The 22241-nt window shown below is 38.9% G+C and overlaps 1 pseudogene; it reads left to right on the forward strand.

The window, feature by feature from the left end:
* The first annotated feature begins 635 nt into the window (after positions 1–635).
* LOC113965538 lies at positions 636–803 on the forward strand (annotated as a pseudogene).
* Positions 804–22241: the final 21438 nt, after the last annotated feature.

The following is a 22241-nucleotide window of genomic DNA, read 5'->3' on the forward strand; positions in this document are numbered from 1 at the left end:
AGGGAAAAGATGCAGAGTCAAACGCCTTGCCCCCTATTCACTGTTCATAGAAAATCTGTATGAATGGCAATATCAGATATCTGCCTAGGTTGAGAGGTTAGTGATTTTTAGAAAGAGTATCAGCTAGCTTGCAATGCAAAAAGTGTCTCATTTCTAACAGCCAAGTAACTAACTAGAAATGAAGGGTGAATTTCACTTTATGAAGTGTTGATAGTGAAGCAACTGACAGATCATGACAATCATCCAGCAAAAACTAAGTTGGATTTGAGTAATTTATGAAAGTTACAGTCATTTGTTCTGTGAGTGCTGGCAAGAAGCAGTAGGCATGGCTGTTTGTCTGTCTGCAATGATACTCTGCAAGAATAGGCAGCCAAGACAGCACGAACAACTGCAGCTGACACTGACACTCAGTGAAAGAATTCAGATGGGTTTTAGCCCTCTAGATGAAGTTTACTTGCTGCAGTTCCAGACCCAGAACTGCTCTGAGGCAGCAAATCATCAATGGGAAACAGAAAGGCACAAACACAGCAAATAGAGAGGAAGACATCACCTATCTCCTGCTAGTCTCTCTGACAGGGGAGATCCAAAGGCTTTGAAGCAAAAGATGAGATGTTGTGTCTGTCCATACAACCTATTATTCTTCTTGGCCTTTTGGTTAAGATTGCCATGTCTGTTCTTCTCTGTTTAATACCTGATAGGTCTTCACTATGAGGATTTGCTATTAAATGTCTCTGTGGAGCTGGGCTGTGGCCTGTGGGCTTGCTCTGTCTTCCCCCTGCACCAAAACCCCTCAGTGACGCTTCACAGTGGAGTACAGTAGGAGAACAAGGCAAACAAGGCAGGGAAAATACTACTTCCCTGGATATTCTACTATATTCCAGTAGTTTGTACCTCAGGAATTTCCTAAACCAATGGTGTTATTCTTGTGGTAAACTCTTGATGGAATCTAATAGTCATCTTAACAGACTCTTCATCTCTTTGGGAAGCCAGGGATACATGTGGTAATGAAGAACAGTATCTTTCTCTCTGGACCTCCATGGATTGCTGAGCTGCAGTGCACAGGCACGGCATGTTTCAGAGGCTGACAGGAGCGAGCTGAAAGGTGAATTGTACCAGGTGTCCACTAGAGACTGTCAGGGACCCCCCGAACTGTCTGTGGGAGCTGCCTCTAAAACAAAGGCTGACCTGCCAAGCAGGTCTGAAGGCTGAGGTCACAAGAACTGTTTGCATCAGAGCTGCTGCTTTGTAAATCTACACGTGGCACTGGGCAAAAGGGGAGCCAGTCTTACATGAGACAGGAGGAGCCCATAGGGACTTACACTGTAGGCAGGCCAGAAATCAGAAACCATAGGCTGAAGTGACTATTACCTGGATAGAAAACGTAAGAGTGGCAGAGGCAATGGGCCCCACATCATGCGGCATTTCTGCCTGAAATGAGAAGAGTTATTTGGCTTCAGTGTTGAGTAAGTCTGTACAAATACAGAAAAATACTGCTGGAAATGGAATTTCTGCCAAATTTAAAATTAACAACTGTGAGTGACAATTGTTAGCAGATGTCAGGTTTCTATTTATTTACTTGTTTTATGGAATGTTTATAGGTTTCATTTTATCTTTTTTTTTTATGTTAGTCTTTCAGATTTTCTCACGTGAGGTACATGAATTTGTGTACTAACTCTTTAAAATGGCAACATTGAGGCATCCGCGTGAGATTGTATAGGACAAGGAAGTTTCTCTGTATGTTTATTGCTGCTGTAGACCTTGTTTGTTTAGAGAGTCAAACGTTATTAAACAAGTCAGCTGATAGGCAGAATAACCAGTCTGTCCTCTCTGGCCTAGTGTTGGCTGTTATCACCTGCCTGCCTTTTCTGCAGAGCCTGCTGATAAAATTAACATCCCTCCAAAAACTAAGTAGCTATCAGACAAGAAGTCTGGGCCCTAGTAAGGCATTGGGAAGACCTTTCCCCTCCCCTGGAAGAGAAGAGCAAGGACTTATGACTGAAGCGTGCCACTGATCGCAGCGGCTTGGAGCTCCTGAGCCATCCCGTGAACTGGCCTCTGCAGTGCAATTGCCACAGCTGTGGCTCTCTCTGACAATTCTCCACATTTGCAAGGAAAGCATGAAGGGAAAAGCAAGAGCTGTATAATTTTCTTCCAAGGTAGTCCCTTCACTGCTGGCTGTTGACATTCTTGGTAAAGTGGATACTGCAAAAATCCATGTTAGCAGCTGTTTTCCCAATCAAAGCATTTTCCTTGGATGAGAGTGTCAGCTGGCTGAAGACAGTCTCCAGCCATCTGACTTTCCATGGTGGGGTTGGGGGTGTTACTTTTATGACCAATAAAATATGAGAACCTTGGATGTGGTATTACCTGGCTGGCTTACGCATCCTGGTAAAATTTCCAACAGCTTTTTTTGTTACTGTCAGCTTAATTTAAATCTCCTAATTTTTCTGTGCAGGGAAATGAGCAAGACAAGCCAAAAGGTGGATTTTTTAATTGGCTTCTTCCCCAAAAGCGCATATACTTTGTTTGCTGAGTAGGGGGGAGATGGAATGAGATGGGGAGATGGAATAGGATAAGACAGGATAGAACACAAGTTTACTTCTCTGTAGTTTGAAAGGGAATTTAAAAGTTTATTCCCAATTTATGTGCAACTTCCTTGTGTAGGCAGCTAGACCCTTGGCGAGGACTTAGTGTCCTTCACTTCAGGATTCTTGGGAACTTTATGGGTTGGCTCTCTGGTTTTGTTCCATTTTAGAAATACATGGAAGAGGGGAAAAAAGTTCAACAGCCTACTTCAAAAAACCAGAAAGGCTGACTGGAGAGGACAGAATTCTTAGAGGCCAGAGTCCCAGATCCTATCCCCATATATATCATTTGATGCGAAACTGAAGGCATATCACTTTAATCTCTCCTATATTTTCTTCTCTTGCTTTTTTCTGCTTGCCTATTGAGCCTTTGAAAGTGCAGCACCTGCCACGATAGAAACCGTAGAGGTCTGGGTGGGGCTGCAGTTACCGGTAGTTATGATGACGTGTCTCTGCAGTGTTTCCACTGTGTAACATCTGCCAGTCCTTTCCCGTTCCTATTTGCCAGCAGCAGTTTAGTTTTCTTACAGGTATTGTCTGATCAAAAATGTACATTTCAGTGATCTAGGAAGTTTTACAGTAGTGAATACTTTGGCCATCATACTGGATTCAGATAACTCTGTTAAGACTTCCTGTGCTAGTTAAACTGTCCTCAGGCTTAACCTGTCATTCACATGCTTTTTGACATCTTAGTTCTCTATTGGATAAAAAGTGTTACAAAGATCTCCTAGATACAGAGGTGAATATATGCCCAGATAACCTCTCTGTTACAACTGCTACGATGTGTTTGATATTGCTGTTGAGTACGTGGAGAACAAGGGGTATATTAGAAGGTATTTAATCTTTGTGAAGCCTCCTTATGAAAAATAGCATAAAATGCATTATAAAGCTCATTTTTTTTTGTGGGCATTGAGACAAAATGGTAGAAGTAACTTATGATTAGTATCTTCTTTCATCTTGATGGGTGAAATTGTAACTCCAGGCAAGACAGCAGAAAGTCTGTCACAGACTTAACTAAGAAAAGAGCTCACCTTCTGCAAAAAAGAAATTTGGATTTGAGGCTGCAAGCCACTGTCTACAGCTATTGCTTATTTGGTGCCTAATATCTTGCAGAGACTGAAAGATAGTGAAATGTTTTTCAAAATACAGGTACTCTAAAGCCTGTCTTCATTTCCGTGCTGGCACCCTTTCAGCCATGGGCAGGGGTGCTATTGCTGAGCACTGTCTGCACCTGCCTGCAGAGCAGCATCTTCCATCTGTGCTGTCAGACTGCTCTGCTTAGTTGGCTCTGATGGTTTCAGTGGCCTCCAGTGTATTACATCAGAGATGGACTTCGTCCAGGGATTCAGCCTCAATTTGAATTTACCACCTCCCCTCCCAGAAGCTAGGCTCTGAGGTTATTTTAGGAGTGTATATATATGTGTAATGATTCTCATGTGTTTGCCTCAGCAGGATCTGATAGACTGCTGTGCTCTTTTCTTTATTTCCCATCTTTGACATAATGAATTGTAGCCACAATTGCATGAAGCCATCTACTAAGTAATTTTTTCCAATGGTGACTTTTTTTTTCTAAAAGGTCACAGACTACACTACTGCTCACTGTTTACTTAAAGAGAAAGAATGTAGCCACATATATTCACATATATAAACCATAACTGGGCTGATACTGTACTGTGTACAATGGTTTTTTTGAAATAACCGAAAACAGACCAGCACATGTAGCTTCAAAAGCTTAATGTACAAGGAAAAAGGAGGGAAAAAAAGTTGAGATTTTTTTTGTTTCAATTTTTTTACAAAATACTGTGGGTACTGTACAGCAAATAAATGGATAAGTTGTTTGAAGTTTTTGCCCAATCAGGACATGACTAACGAATAAAACTGAAACCCTGTTGAAAACATTTTGAAAGACAGTTATACTGACATGAGCTCCCCTGGTACAGTGTAACTGAAGCATATCTAGCACCAGTGTTTCTGAACAGGGCAGGAATGGCTTTGTAAAATCCTGCTAGGTTGGTGATTTCTGCAGAAAATAAGTCAGAGACTCTTGTTGGTGTTCTTGTTGAGAAGTCTATAATGCCTTATGATAACCTTAATACTTAGCTGAATGGGCTTTGTATCTTCCTGCCAAAAGAGGCATGGCTTTCAAAGTACACCAGTAAATGATTTCTGAGCTTCAGTTATGACTGCTCTGTTCCAAAGGCTGAGGAGCACATGACATTTCCAGCTACCCAGCTCTCACTCCAGGACTGTCAAGTAATTTGACTAGTGTGGTTCCAGGGACCTGGCAGAAGGTTTCTTTTCTTTAAAAATTTACTAGAGTGATTGCTACATCTTCTAGTTTAAATTGGAGAACATGAGAGGGACTGTGAAGAAAAACATCAGGTTTTATCATATGGATAAAACACTGAGCAGAGATGTGCTGGAGAATAAGCCACAAAACATTGTAAAGGAGTAACGTGGGCTACACATGGCAGTTAAGGAGGAGTGAAGGAAGATAGCTCATCATGATCTTTGAATACATTCAACAAAATTTGGTGCTGGTTTATCAGACCTGTACCCCAACTGTGGATTACTCCATACATTATGCAACACTCAGGGGACATAAACCATGCAACCCAGGATCCATGTGGTTCTTATGAAAGCTTCTGAAATGTCTGATTCCTCTCCTTTTAATTCACAAATGGTCTGCACATGCAGACCTTGCTGCTTATATCGTAGTGTTGTTGTGTGAGGTCTTCTTGGTTTGCTAGTAAAAGTACATTATTTCGTCTTAAAGAATACATAATGAAGGTTACAGGAGCAAACAGGAGACCTGGTACAGGTCTGTAATTAATTATCTATTTCTGTTTTTCCAAGACACATGTATATGTGTTGAGATATTCTAAGTACATGGATGTTGTTGCAAGTGTATATGCAGCATATCAATGACCATAGAAGTATGCAAAAAATTATCTTCACTAGGACCATGTGCCCTGGCAGTAATGTGCATTTCCTGCTCAATGTTTATTTTATTGTATCTGTGTTTACTTAGATGGCTTAATATGTGCTTTGAAGCAATAGGCTGCATTTGTGCTTGTTTCCCTGACCAAGGATTATGTGGTAGACAAGCAAACTACCTCGGTAATGAATCGTGCTGAAGAGAATTTAACACATTTGTATCCTCTGAGTACTCTTCTTCTGGATTGAAGGGTTGTGCTGTTGGAAGTGAAATGATGCATAAGATTAGAGGATGATCAGTTGAAAACCAGTTGGAGTAACTGATAAGGCTTAAGAATTCTTGCTTTGATTGACAGTATAATTTAATGATAAGCGCAGAGGAGTCTGTTGTTGGACTGGAAACTATGCAAAGAAGATTGCTTGGTGATGTGCACTGTCTTTGCAGGATAGCTGTGAACAGACTGAACTAAGACTATCTTTGTTTCTTCTGAAGACCTGAGAACAGGATGTGTAACTAGCACAGGATTCTTAAAAATAACAGACAAGAATGTATCCTTCAGATAACCCTCAAAACTTGCTGAAGGACAAAGGGCTCTTTTACATACCAAGGCCCAAAATACTGAATTTCAAGGAGAATAGTCTCTACCATAGCTGCTGCTGATCTATGCTGTTGGACTCTGTAAGATACTTGATAATTTTGTTCTTCTCCTAATTTATGCACTGTGTTTTCCTCTGGTGTGTTTACTCTAAGTTGTCGATCACACGGAATTCCTCATGACTAAATAATATACAGGTTGAGGTTCCTTCAAAGGTCTTGACTCTCTCTCTGCCCATAAAGGAATTAATTGAAAAATTAGACCCACCAAGCCTGAACCATTCTTTCCCTAAGCACAAGAATTTTCTCCTCTGGTTGCTGTGCTTGGTGGAGGTGCTCAATTGCTGTTTTTTGAGGGATTTCATTGAAATATTAGGACAGTGAGTGTAACAAGAAAAATATGTGCCCATTTAGGGAAATAAAAAAGGCAGGCATTTAGTAGGGATCCATTTGAGCTTATAAGAATATAGAAAGAATTTCTGATTTGAAACAGGAGTATTTGTGCTGACAGAGGGAGACTGACTTATACCCAACTAGTTATCATGTGATTGTATTACTCTATAAAATCTCCTTCACAATTGTATGCAATATGTGATATGGAAAAATTAGTCCTTTCATTTCTCTATGTTATGTGCTTAATGACATTAAAAAATGCAAAAGATTCTGTGTGAAATGGAGAATAACCCAAAGTCAGTAGAAAACTAAACAAAGCTTATAGTGTCAGCCACAGTCCATTGAATTCAATTGCATGATTTGTATCAGGCCCAAAGTAACTAAATTTACAGATTATCACAATGTTTATTTCCTGATTATCAACATGTTCATTTTCTTACTAACTTTCTAATGGAGTAGTAGATTTTTCCAATAAAGCTGAAAACTGACTTCATTGTTTTACGAGGGAAAAGGAAGAACCTCAGATTACACATTGATTTCTGAATGCACAGTGCTACATAAACATTTGAAATTATTAAATATTTTCTATAGAAAAAGTGCCATTCACATGCTTAGAAAATAAGGCATTTTAAAGATAATTGATCTGCTGTCAAATTTAAAGAAATTTGCAGAAATGTTTTCAGTGAAAAATAATAAATGGTGGATGAAGAACACTTCAGAAATGTAACATTCTTATACCAGCTATAGTTGAAAAAGGCTGTTAAAACAAATCTGATTTCTGTAAATGTAAACCAACCACCTCATGACACATTTTTCAACTGAAGTTTGTAATCTAATCCTAGGCCCAGTTAAAAGACTGACTTAATAGTAACGTAAGCCAGGTTACACCATGTGTGCATGTAGCCACTAGATTCATAACTGTTCATGCTATGTAATATGATGTGGATTACTGTGAGTTTAACAACTCCAAAGACTCCAGCTTGAAATAGGAGTGTGAGCACTGTTTGATACTGTTTTGGATGTGTGTATCTGTGACCTTTGCAATGGTTTTGCTGGAGGACAGTCAATTATTCAGCTGCTGTAAATGCACCACATTCCAAAACCATCAGTGCATCTGCATTCTTTTGCACAAGCTGACAGTCTCTCTCAGAAGATTGTGTATTATCTTATCCTAATACTAACAGTGAAAGCATGTAAATAATTTATTAAATTTATTAAGAGGAGTAGACTAGACTGGATCACATGCTGTAAAATTAACTCCAGCTTAACTGGGAAAAAAATAGATTATTATTTTCAAAAATGGATACTTAGAAATAGATTGTGGTATTCATATTTGGGCAACTCTGCAAGGGAAGGTGCTGAGAATTGAATTTTCCTACTCATATGTGCTGAAAAGGCACTAAAAACTATGACTCTGTTTTCTGTTCCAAAATCTCATTACCCAGTAGGACATGCAGGAGATATCCCACTGAGCTGTGGCGAGCCCACCCATTGTGTCCTGGCCTGAGAGCACCAGTGGTTCAGTGAGCAGAGCAGTGGGCTATGAAATGCAGAATTTTCTGGTTTGAGGTTGATCCGTGTTGACATGCCGCAAAGTAACCCACCGGTTCCACCAAAATGTTTATGGTGGAGCCAGTGGGTGGTCTCCCGTCAGCCAGGTGTGCAGTGAGTCCATCCCTGGGAGCTGGAGCGTGGGGGTGGAGGGAGGGACACTCTGTGACACAAAGTTGCTGTACCAGAAAATAGAAAGATACACTGGTTATGAAGTTATGTGAGCTGTTTAGATATCAGATTAGCATAATCTGTCATATAGTGCCACTTTTCCTATTTATAATAGGTTGCAATTATGAAAAATTCTTCTTTTGAATTATTTTTTTCTATATAAAATTCATTTGGTTCATATCATAAGTGCCTCTCCAAGCTTATCTGCATATTTCATTATAATTCATAGTTTTCTACGAAGGTAGCCCCAAACTAATCAGTGCTTTACAAGCTAATCAGCTCAAACTGTCACAAGTGGCATAATGCAAGCAATTATGCTTTAATTCAACTTCTAAACAAGGAGGAGAAAAAAATCAGATTGAACCAAAAGAGGCTTATCATGAACTCATGAACTGATAATCATGATTAATGGAGGGTATCTGGGAGAAGATGTGGTTAAATCTCTTGCCTGTGACCCTTTCTTTAAGTATGGTAGAAAAATAAGCACCCATACTCCTGTGGTATGTTGATCCAGCCAGCAGCCAAGAACCTGTTATCTTCAGCATCTTCTCCTAATCAAATCTGTCATCACATCCACATATAAAAAAAAAAAATCTTTTTTCTCTTAGACAATCTCACTATTAAATATATGTGTCCTGGTTTTCTATGTGTCACATACATATTCAGGTGAAAGGACAGAGTGTTTCTCTAAAAATGCATAATTTTACAGTGAGTGAGTATTCCCATGTCCTATTCTTCATTGTGTTCTTGAATCCCAGTAAACATGTGGACAATAATTGTCTAATATTTATATAGAGATCTGCAAGGAAAGATGATAAAAAACAAAATAGTTTTGCTGGAGAAACTAACTTTTAGTAGGGCTTTGTTTTAGAGAAATGCATCTGTAGTTTGGCTGATAATTCAACATAACTGAAAGAGAAAACCTCCATAACCTTGCCAGACAAGTCAGGTGGGAGGGGAACCTTTCAAAGGAAAGGGAAGTAGTAGAAGTTCCACCATTATGTCAAAAATGTCAATTATGTCAATATAATGTCTACTCTGTTTCAGGAAACACAAACCAAATAAACCTTATTTTCCTGGAAAACAAATCAATATCCAGCCAGAAGATTCATCTTATTTAGCACCACTATAAATTATTTTTAACTTGCACCCATAAGGCTGCTTAGGAAGCAGTCATTAATTCAATTAGAAATTCTATTGCATTAGAATTGGTGTTTCAGGAATAGATGGATTGGATTGCCCTTGAATATTTGTCTTTGCCATTTTGCAGAAATAATGAATGACTTAAAAGGGGTAAAACAGGCTAAGACCCAGATACACACAGTCTGTCAGCACTGCAGTTTAACTTGGAAATGAAATTGAGATCCATTAGAGAGCATAGGGTTGTAAATGCAAAAACTTTCCTATTTATCTGAATTGAGTCTAGTGTAGTAGTCAGGATTTTTTCATGTGCCAAGACATTCTGCATGATATTGGAATTTTTAATCTTATTTCTTTTTTTAATCATATTTCTTTTAGAATTTACCTCTTCTCGAAACCAGCAGAACTATAATTATCTGATGAGACTGAAATACTGGTATTTAAAACCAGTTAAAATAAATATGCTTTTGTATAATATATAATGTTCTTTGGCAATGAGTTCCATCAGTTTAAGTCTCAGAAATTAAAAGGTTTTAAATATCATTAAAATGTAGATGGTGAAATCAACTGTTACATATGCTTTTTAAGATTAGGTTATATACTCCTGAACCCTACAACTGGAGAAGAAATCTCACTTTTATCAGGTCTCCAGTGAAAACAACTGGTCACCTAACCAGACTAGAAATGGGAGAACTTGGCTTGTTCTTCAGGATATGGGATGTGCAACTGGAATATGAAATGGGCTGTCTAAGCACTGCAGAACTGGACACCAGCCTCCACTTGCTAGAGTCAGCAAGCAGCTGAAGGCTGGTTCAGGGTGCCAAGTGTATGTCACCTACACCAGTTGCCACGTTTATGTTGAGGGTTTTATAATAGGCTCATGTAGGTAAAGTGCTCCTGAAACTGTGTAGTATTAGATATTGAAGGATTCATTAACTAAGTAAAGAAATGCCAGGCAGATGCCTTTTGTAGTCATTGCAAGTCTGGGTTGTTGAAGTTTACATCAACTAACAAAATTAGATTTTTTTTCTCCTTTAATGCCAGGTAAGCTCTGTGGAAGCACATTGCTAAATAAATTGTCTTTTCTTCTAACCAGCATCTGACCCCAGACAGCAGCCAAGCGCACACACAGCTGCTCACTTGCTCCCCTCACCAGCTCCTCACACTGGGGAGAAAATAGGAAAAACAAAATCAAGGAAACGCTTTACAGCAGATAAAAGCCAATTTAATAGGTGAAGAAAAGAATGGGATGGGGGAAAAAAAGTGAAGCAAAGGAGATAGCACACCACCTTCCACAGGCAGACTGATGCCTAGTCAGACTCTAAACAGCCACTTTGGAAGCAAAAAACCCCCACCTTTTTCTTCTTCCAGTTTTATTTTTGAGCTTGAGAATACACAGTATGAAATATCCCGCCGTCAGCTGTCCCAGCTGTGTCCCCTCCCAGCCCATTGTCTACCCTCAGCCTGGCTGTGGGAGTGTAGTGGAAAACAGAGGTGGCCTTGACACTGTGCAAGCACAGCTCAGCAATAGCCAAAACACTGGTGTGTTGTCAGCACTGTTGTAGCCACAGATCCAAAGAACAGCACCATATAGGCTGCTATGAAGAAATATAATTCCATCCCAGTCAGATCCAGCACAACCCCAAATCAAACTACTTTTTTTTTTTTAGTTTGCCTTTGTATATCCTAGTTTACAAATTCAAATTTTCCATTTTCTTTGAGATCGTTTTCTCGCTTGAGTGGTGTCAAATACTCGGTTTTCCTCAGGTGGTTGTCACATTTCATTGCTGCTGTGACTCCTCACAGGTTCTTCAAAACTGTTCATTTAGGGCCAACAGAAAAAGTTACTAGCCCTCTTTGTTCAGTCACCAAATGTCTTTCAAATTTCTCTCTTTTATGATTGCCATTCTATCCAATACCTCCAAATCATCTCTGTTATGACAGACATCTACCCTTGTCTTGGCAGATCGTGGCCTTGCAGGCACATAGAACATGCTCCCTTTATTCCAATTGTCAAAATCACTACTGTGAGATTCTGGGGCAATGCTGCACCCCATTACAGTTTCCTACCAGACAAAGTGTGTCTAGTTTTTAATCAAATTGCTGTATATAATGCCTAGCTCTAGACTTTGTGTCACTGCATGTTTGCATATACTTTGTATTTGTCTTAGAGCATTTGTGAGCAACCTACTTTGCTATCAAATTTCTCTGTTACTGGAACCCACTTAATTCCTTCAGTTTCTCAATGTCTTTATTAAAATTGACATCCCACATCCATTGTCATCTTTGCACAACAATTCTTTTTAAGTTACATGGTTTTGAGCAGCTGGATGCCAATTTTACTCCCTAATTCCCAGTGTTAAGAAGCCTTTGTAACCCTTATTGGCCTGCAGGAACAACCCCAAACTTGCACTGACCCACTTATAACTATTACTCTGCCAAGGTCTCCTTGCCCAGCTTCAGACGTTCCTCGTGGCTGATTCTGCCTTCTCAGGTCAGTTATAATCTCCCCTACAGCTTTTCTGCCTTTCTTTTCATGTCTTTAGGTTAAAAAAAAAATACCATGTTCTGTTTTCACAAGGAGTGAAATTAGTCATATAATTTGCCCCCTTCACCTGCGTTAGATGAAAGATATTACAAATACTTGTTGGATCTGAGGAAAGGGAGTCTTTTGATCTGTTTTCCTTTCCTTGGCATCTGTGGCTCAGGACTTTTGAGCTACTCCCAAGACTTCTCTCTGAGAAGAAAACATTAACAATTTTTCAAATTTCATCACCTTTGGAAGAAAGGAAACATTCCAGTGACTTTAAAATGTTTAAAATTCAAAACTACTAGTGATATTATCCATGGCTTTTGTATATTGTCTTAAATGTGGAAGAGATGTCAATGAAGTTCCTACGCCAAATGTAATTGGAAAAAGTACGGCAAGACAAGACAAAAATTGTTGCAGAGGAATTGTGAAACTTTTTGCAGTTATGAGACTGTTGACTGACAAGTTAATATAAATATATTAAACTGTAACATATGCTTTTTTTATTAATTTAATGTTGTGTTGCTGTTTATACATGCACTTTTTTGGGTGTATATATAAAGTAGGTCACAAGTTTCTATGAGAACTGTATAAAGATCCTGAGCCTAGGGAAGCTGGGATAATAATGAAAGCTAAGAAAATACAGCTAATGAGATGAAGTGATGGAAAGGGACTTCTTAGTCTTAAAAAGAAAAAGCAAAGTGGAGATAAAATGAAAATACAGAAATAGTTTTAAGAAGAACAGTGATAAGTCGTCCTTCCACTGGGCATGGGGAAATTAGTTTAAAACGCAGAAAGGAAAACAGAAGTTTGATAAGGAGAAAGATTTTCTGATTGTACAGGCTTTGAAATGCTGGAGTATTGAAAGAGGCTGAGGAACTTCCCTCAGCAATGCTCAACAGACACTTGCCAGGATGGCATAGGTCTGTTCTGGGAATCTTTTCTGCATCCTATCTCTTTTCTTATACTAGCTCAACTTCTATTGCTACAGTATAGGTAAGATTTTCCCCACTTTTGCTCTCACAGAAAGCTGATTTTTAATATTGTTAATGTTCAAGTAATAACAACAGTATAAACCTTCTGGTTTTCTAATTTTTCTTTTTTTTTTTTTTCTAATTTTTTTGAATGCTTAACTTAAAGACATACCACACCTTCCCTCATTCAGTTCAGTTTTGTTCACTCTCACAATTTTGTTATGATTTTTGCAGTACAGTAGATTTTTCTGCAACTTCCAGCTCCTTGGCAGCTATGATCAGGTGAAATGTTGTTTCTGATCTTTCTAAACTAGTAAAAAACTGTATTCATCATGGGAGTGTTTCAATAATAGCAAACACTCAAAAAAACATCAACAGTAAACAAACTATTGTTCAAAGACATTACTGTTGAAAGACAAACTCGTGCTTTTGGGTATGCCTGGACCACAATTTTTGGGGTAGACGGTGCTGAGCCCATCTAGACTGTGCTAAGTTATTTTAATGCATTTCCACAGTGTTTCAGATAGGAGAGCTGACTGGCACTTTTATGACTTCTTGCTTCAGTTCCTACATAGCAAACAGAAAATGTCTCTACTTTGTGCAAATGGCAAAAGTGCCAACTTTTGGTGAAGTAAGAAAAAAAGATTGTACATTGTCATGTACAAAGATTTTGTACATGGAGAGAACTTTATACTGATGTAAGTTGTTTTAATTGAAATCTCTGGGTAACAATGAGCTTGCTGGGAGCAGCTCTGTATTTGATTTACATAATTTGGCTTTTTAATTTGTATATTTTTATATGTATTGCAAATTATTATGAAATATTTCTGCCCTGCATATGAGCAAAACCCAAGCCTGATACATTTGGCTCTTTCCTGTGAATGTGAGTATGTAATAGTCACGTTTAATTTTTTTCTTTAATTCTCTGTGTACATATTTTAGGTTGATGTAGAAAAGTGTTTCTCCCCTTCGTTTATCTTGCATTCAGGACAATATTTTTCTAGTTTATTTACTGATAGCTTTAAAAACATGTATTTTTTTGTTTCCAGGAAGCTCTGAATCCTAGACTTCTTTTGGTGTCTCAACCAAGAAACGATGCAAGAGATAGTTGGTCAATAATTATTATATACTTCATGTGTTCAGGAGTTGGGGATAAAATTCTCCCTTACTAAAATCAGTTGCCTTTAAGGGGATTAGGTTCTGAAGCTGGGTTATTTCCTTTCCTAGGATTGAACAGAAAGTAGGTTTTCCTTATGAGCTTTATTTACCTAAGGCTGAAATATTATAATGCTTGCATAACTTGTTAAAGTTTTTTTGAAGTTTGTAGAAGTAGAATGAATAAGATCTCCATTCTGGCCCAGTGTTTCTCCAGAAGATACTTCTGAGTAACCACTGAGATCATACACCATTTAGGCTTGCCTTCTTTCAAACTCTGGCAACCTCAGAGCAAAATCAGACAAGACTAAGAAATTGTTCTCCTCCTCCCAGTGTCTCTCAAACTTTAATGTTTCAGTTTCGTAAAGGGCTTAGGAGCCTGGCCTTGATCCAGGCGACTGTTTGGACTTTGGGAGTTGTCATCCATATAAAGTGACACACTCAGATACCGTCAGGCATTTCCCTGTTCAAACCCTGCAGGATAAGGATCTTGATCCTGGTAATTTCTACCGTGTCAGAAGACAGGTGCCCAAGCTGCACATTTCTGGAAGTGGGGAGACTTCAGTGGAGAAGCCATGCTGCACACCTTCTTTCCTTTCACATTCTTCCTGAATTATCGGTTACTGACTGTGACTCTGGGAAATGAGACACTGAGGCCAGATCTGTGATCTGACCCTGTACCACTGGTGTTAACAAGTTTCTGGCTGTAATGTCACTCCCTCAGTTAACAGGAAGTGTCTCCTAATCTTTAAATGCTAGAAATGAGCATTGCTTTACTTTGCCAAGCAAATAATATCTGAAAATTATAAGACTGACAAATGTGCCTGTAATCCTGGTGTTGCAAACCACTGGTTTGCCAGGGCACAGAAGGTGAAATCCTAGTGGCACTGATGGCAGAGGGCCCCTTAGCTCTTCTGTATTATTTTTGTGGGACCAAGTGTTTTAGATGATAAGTTCAGAATGTTACTGCCCTGCTTATCTCTTAATTCTTCTATTCCAAATAAAAAGTGGGAATCAATATTTTAATAAAACATATATAGTAGGAGATGGAAAATACTGAGAGAACTGCTCTTATTGTCATGAAGAAAACTCCCACTGCTTTGAACTACTTGGGAGTTGTACTTAATGTCAGTCCCATATGTCTGATAAGATTGGAAAATATCTTGATGTCTTAAGAGAAGTTGATAGTTTATGCACAGTTAATATTCTTAGGATATGTGTTTTTCCAGACCTCATTTCTGGAGTGATCGTTCTAATTATTGTTAAATACAGTCAGAAACTGGCAGTAAATAAAATGATAGGGAAAGATTGTTTCAAGAATTCTCACAGAAACTTCTTGGTTCATTCACCTAACAGATGAGCAGGTTGGCTAGCAATAAATCACACATTCTCACTGACAGCTGAATATCTTTTAGTTGGAGTGATACTCAGGCAAGAGTAAAAGATGTCAGAGAACATTACATTTAATTGATACATCAAATGATTAATAATGGGTGGAATTTGGAGGTCCTTCCTGGGTTTTGGATTCAGTGCTCTACTTTTATGGAAGTTTGCTGAATAAACAGTAAGGAACAACTGATTCTGAACATCAAAATGTGACCCAGTAATACTTACCACTTATGTTGTGCTCTAAACTTTCAGAGCTCTTCTGTGGGTCAAATCTTTAACACAAAGGGGCTATTGAAGTGAGCATGATTTGGTCAATTAACCTGTTAAATCTTTGCGTGCAAGGCAGTCAGAGGCCCACAGTGATTTTGGAGAGGGGTTACTCAGATCCAGCAATCTACAATACGTCGAGAATCCCACAGAGGTTGTATCGAAGTAGGGGCCTTGTCAGACCCCTGCTCCTCATGGAATAATAAATCACAAAGAACTTTTTTGAATTGGAAAAATATATTAACATGTCTGCTACTCCATCTGGAGAGAATAAAATCATAACGTTTTATGATAAATTGTGTATATTTCTTGTATACGTACCATTTGTGAGATATTTTTTCCCCCGAATTTGAAACCACAATGACCTGTAGAAATTGGTTTTTATAATGCACCATCCATGGAGACTGGAGGAATATTAAGGATTAATTAAAAGCATAAGTCTCCAAAGATGATTAGAATGCAAACTAGGCCTAATTTCCTGCAGGATCCACTAAAGGCAGCCAAGGTTGTAGCAGAGAGACAAAAAGGCTGAACAGCTGCTATATTTAGATGAAAAAATACACTAAAGCCAAGGATCCCACGGGTCGGAGTAGAAGGGTCAAAATGACATAGGCAGTAGGAAGCACAAACCCAAACTGGGGAATACTGTTGCTGGATTTCAGTCACACAGAAGGCTTCTCTGAGGTGACTTACCAGAGCAAGTTAAGCAAGATTAGGTCAGTCTTGCTCAATGTCAGCTTGAACCTGCTTTCATAGATGCAGAAGTGCCTGATTGCTTTTTGCATGGACAGTCCATTTACTTCTCTGGCACCCCATCTAGCATGCAAGAGAGAGACAAAGTGCTAGTAGTATCCCAGGCAAAATCAGTTTTGTGTGACAGTGATATTCTTATTGGCAACTTGGGAAGGCCAGTTCCATGTAGTTTGAATTGTCCACCATGCTGATTCTTCTCCTGGTGCTCCCCCCCACAAACATGGCCTGTGACTGTAGCTGGCTAGGAAGAGAGACAAGGTTTTCTGCCTGTACCAGGTGAAGGGATGTATAGACACACATTTAGTTTAAATTGTGAGATTGTGAGTAGCAGGCATAAATACTTTTCCTTCAAAAATTATCATGACATGATTGGGTTTGTTTTTAATAAAAATTTAAAATATAAAACTTTTTATATCATTCCTATGTTGTGGTTGTTAGCAATTACCATGCTGCTTTCCCCTTCCTCCAAAGCTTTCTACATGCTAATAGCAGCTCCACATATTAATTTCTAGCACCATCCCTGAAGCCAAATCTGTCATCACAATTGCTCAGCCATTCGACTCACTGTGGTTACTGGTTTGATGGATTACAACGAGGATTTTGATCCCAGAGCAGCTTTGCAGTAGTAATCAATGCTGAACATGACAAATTATATCTTCCTGAACACATATTTGGCTAACTGCCAGCATCTCATCTCACTTGACCACTGTGTAGCTTTCTGTCTTTTTAATCACAACACTTTGGTAAGGGGAATGTAGCCAGTTGTTGGTATCCCTGGAACAAGTACCAGAACTGCATTTAACTGTACCTTTAACTCCCGCATTAGATTTTATTGTATGTCTGGTGTTTTCTTGCTCTGAAGAGCCATTTTAGAAGAATATGTATAGGCTTGTCTTTTCTTTATTGCTTTGTATTGTTTGGGGCTTTGCTCTTCAAAATGCAACTGTTCCTTTACATAATTTAGTTAAAATTAGAAACTGCTTCCTAGCCTGTTTCATTACAGCTCAGTACTTCTGGGGCTTAAGGTTTGATATTGCACATAGTCAAGTTTGCAATCCTTAATTTACAGCTGTTACAGAAACACAAATACACAGCAAGTATTTGGTGAGGTCCTCTTCATTAGTTCTTATGGTGAATACAAAACTTTGGGAATTTTGACACAGATTTAAGTGCTATCAAATCTCCAAAGTCCTGGAGATCTCATACGTGGCAAGGATGAACCTGTTAAATACTGAAGCAAGATCTATAAAGTAGAAAATAACAATGATGTTCTCCCATTGTTTTGTGTGGACATTACCTACCATTTTGAGAGCTCTCTTAGACATGCCTCCTCTCCTTCAGCTTTCTAGTTTTAACAAAAGAATAAACTATGTGGATTTGATTGGCAAAATGGGTAAACTTCCTCAAGTAAGTGCAAACTTAGTCTCCATTTAAGAAGTTATTTGCACTTCTGCTTGATATTTATAGTCTAATTTAATGAGGTGTAGGAGAGAGGAGAGTACTTTGAAACCCAGCTCGGCTGCTTCGGCGTTTATTTGTTCACATGAGATATTTTCTTTCATGGCGCTTGAAGATCTTTTCAGTAAGTGACATTCTCAAAGATGGTCCATAATTCTTTTTCAGCATTTAATTCAGACTTTTCAATTGTGGAGCTATACCATTCAGCTCGTGGTTTGTAGAGATGAAGGCAAAGTTTTTGAACTGTGCCTGCCAAACAATGTCAGCTGTTAATGTAACACTTAATACTACTGCAGCTAATGGTGTTGGATGTGGCATGGGAGCTGTGGGAATGGTGAGGGTCTGCACATAAATTTTCCACTATTTTTTTCATACTGAACATCCAGTTTAGAGTTCAAGTGGAGTAATTTTTGCAACCATAAACAATGATGCATACTGAAAAGCAGCTTTTTTTAACATAAAAAACCTGTTCTACTTCAAAGGGTTTATTTAAAGCTGGGAATCAAATGGCATAGCTGTTGCAGCCTGCAGCTTCACTCTGTCTCCTTTCTCCATTTCTTTCTGTCTACCTCTGTTCCTGTGGGGAAATTAACTCTTATTTTGCTGTAGACAAAACACAGCTTACACAATATTTGTGACATAATGGGGGAAACAGCTAAGTACTTTGTTATTTTGTGGTCAGCTCAGCAGGGTAAACTTGGATTACATGACAGGTTTTACAAGAGGGAACAGGTTGTTCAGGTAACTGTCTTCCAAGACCTACATGAGCAAACTACACTGTTGGGTGAAGAAGACCAGATGGATCTTTTACGATGTCCATACACACACACACACACACAGTGAGCCTCTTGTTCAGGAGAGTGAGACTTATTGCCTTTTGCTCCCCCTGCGTCATCTCTGTCTTCTCAACCTTCACTTCCAGTTATTTTCCAGCCTGTTTGTGCCAGAGTTCTGTTTCACTAAGCCTTGCTCTCCTGACTTCTCTATCTCCTTTTTGTTGTTTCTACCCAGGAATGATGGGAGAACTCATACCAGTAGTTTTATTAATGCAGCCTTGGTGAATGGGATTGATGGAGGATTTTTTAATGTGAGAGTGACTGCTTAATTATTTGACCTGCGTAGCTCCAGATTAAGAGCCAGCTCAGAAGTGCTCATACTCCTTAGGTTATTTGTCTGTGGCATTCTTTCCCTCTGTTTTTTATTCTTTAGACATGGTCTAAAGTGTCAGAGTAAATCAGAAAATGCCATTCTGATGCCCCAGCAGCCTCCTCCTACACCAGTTGTCCTATTAATATTGATAACCTATTGGATATGCAGATGTGAGCTATAATGATGGCTGGCATGTGACATGTTGTTGACTACTCCTTTGGTGCATTCCACTTACTGTTTTACACACTTTCCTGGTGAACCCATTGTCATTTCACTGTACCATGTTCCTTCTTGTCAACCATATGTGTCCTGTAGGCAGCAGCAACATGCTGATCCCTGTGCTTGCCTGTGAGCAACAAAAGAAGATGCACATCAGGGTTTTTTAGCACATTTTACCCCAGCAAAATATTTGTTCTGAGTTTTGTTTGTTTTTTTCTTTAATGCATGTTGTACTGCAAACAGCATAATCAGTCTCTTAATGTTCAGTTAGTCTTACAAAAGGATAGCCTTCTGTTCCACCTTTTCATTAAACTTCATATCAGATTGAGCTTTTAGGACACAATGCAAAATCTGGCCTCAAACATTAGTTTCTGTTAAGATTCTGAACTTAGAAGTCAACCGTCAGTTCTGCTGAGGAAAGAATGGGGCAGAACAAAATGGTCTTTGCCTTGCTGTCATGGCAATGGCAGTGAAGTGCTGATAAGTAACAACATGCATCTATGTGTGAGTTAACTCCTTATGTATCCTTCAGGGAGAAGTACTCTGGCATAGAATAATATCATCTTTCTCATAAAAATTTGAAGCCGGACTAAGGATTTTAATTAATAAGGGATTGTGTTCTCGTATAATAAATTGGGTCACAAATGGTACATGTTCATTATATTCTAGAAGACTTGGGGAGCATGACTACGGAAAGATTGTCTGACTTCCATTACATGCAGTAGGGCACTTGTACAAAGGATGACCCCAAAGCTGGGGGTTTTTTTATACTGTGTATATACATACATATATGTCTCTCTTTCAGTTTTGTCTTCTTTTTTTTTTTAATGTCACCTCTGTCTTCTCTTAGTCCATGAGCTGTCCTTTCTGGTCTTTGGAAGTAGCAGGCTGTGTTTGTGCATTAAATCAAATAACTGCTTCTAGATGGATTTTGTTCTTGTTTTACCCAGTGCTGTTTTAAGCAGATTTAATTTTAGGATAACTTCCAACAGCTACTATAAGGTAGGCTCCTGGTGGAGGGCTGTGTTCAGTCCTCACACAGCCTTCCTGCGCAGCCATGGGTGAGGCACTTTCTGAGCTGGGACTCTCTCCTTGCTGAGTGAAGGTGCTGCTTTCCTGGTGCAGAGCCATGGGGACACTTTCCTTGTGCTTTTGAAGATTTTGGATTCTACTGTGTTGAGCTTCACTTCAATTTTTTCAGAGACGAACCAAAATCTATGCTTGGCATCATTCCATATTAAACCTTAAGTTACCTTGGTAATTTCTGAATCACTTTGCTGCCATATTTTCTGCTACGATCATTGTACTTCTAAAGCACAGTGCTGATTGATCAACCCTTTTTCCCCCTTGTTTTTTTGATACCTTTAGTTTCTTCTCTCATTATTATCTATGTTTTAGTACTTTCCTTTAATTCCCTGTGTGCTGTGTAATAACACTAAAGCTGTAATACTTGCATTTGTTGGGTTTTTCCAGATTGATTATATGTTTCTGCCTGTTGACCAACCCTTTTTTCAAATACTGTCGGACGTCACTGTATCAACAACCTCAACTTCCAAACTCCTGAGTTCAGTAGGTAAATCATAATTTAAATGTGCCACTTTTGTTATTTACATTACTTCTCAGATAAGTTTCATGTTGATCTTGAAACCACACTTCAAAGCACTGAATATTTTTGCTCTTCTCTTTTTCCTTCTGGCTAGGATTATTTTGTGCAGATGACTTTTTGATGTGAAGGAGATCAGAGTAATGTCCATATGCAAAGCCTTGAGTGTGGTCCCTGCTTTGCATCGCTCCCTGTAACATACATTTGTTCCTTACACCAAATGTAAGTGTCGGTTAAACTCCCATACATCTCCAAATAACAGGGGAATACTTTGTTATCAGATTGAGTGTTTAAGGGAGATTGTCTTGATTTGTATGATTAGTAAATGATACAGTGGTTTTTACCTCAAGATTTTTGGGTTTTGTTCAAATTGAGCTTGGCATATTAATAGCAGAAAGTAAATTGTCACCTATAAACTTGCCCAGCCCCTGTCAAAAAAAGTTCCAATTGTTTTAAATTATTCTTGTTAGCAGAAGGGAGAGGAGGGCAAGGGCTGAAGTAGCATTGCTTTTTTTTTTTTGTCCACTGATGTGGGAGAAAGGATTATAAATAGTTTCTACTATAGGTCATTTTGTACTGTAAAACTTGGAAGCAGATCCACATCTTTTAGATCTCAGTTTTTTTCATCTGCATCTGTCCTTAGCTCCCATGTGAGATTAATCAGACATTTAGGACTGAATCCACTTAAGAGAAGTGGGACAAGATTTAGTAAGTAAATAAATAAATTAATTAAAAAGTTATGGTGCCAAATTAAAGATTCTCACAGAGTTGCAGCATTTGTACACCACATCTTCAAAGCTGGAGAAGTTTGCACACTGGACTATGACACAGTACTAAGTTTGCGTGCTTTAGAGTTACAGTCATGCAAAAGAAAAGGGCTTTTTTGCTAAATTTTGTTCAGTCAGTGTGTTTGCTTTACTGTCAACACTTTAAGTTGGCTGTACATCTTTTAAAGTCAAAAGGGAAAAAGTGACCTCTGTGTCACAAGAGCCAGCTCTCACAGCACCTCCCTTACTTGACTGTAATGTTCAAAAGCTCTCATTTAGCTTATGAACCCTTGGATTTTCTGCTCGCAGTATCAAGTCCAGACAGAAGACAGCAATGTACCAGTGCTACCCCCTGCTCTCTTGTTGCTGAAGGTTTTGGGGTGGACCAAACCCTTTCAGAACATAAAGCAGTAAAGCTGCTGTAGTCAGACAATGACAGAGTTGCCTCTGGGTTACTGAGGGTAGTTTTACCCACAGGCAAGTGCTGCAGTAAAGTAATTCAAGTAACACTGTAACTGTTAAGGTCATCCCTGCACTGGGGTTTTTCACAGTTTAACTTCAGGCACCCAACTCTGGTGATTATGGGGCTGAAGGCTCCTGCAGAG

The sequence above is a fragment of the Neopelma chrysocephalum genome, unplaced genomic scaffold (genome assembly GCF_003984885.1).
Source record: "Neopelma chrysocephalum unplaced genomic scaffold, ASM398488v2 Primary Assembly neopelma1_44, whole genome shotgun sequence".
NCBI lineage: Eukaryota > Metazoa > Chordata > Aves > Passeriformes > Pipridae > Neopelma > Neopelma chrysocephalum.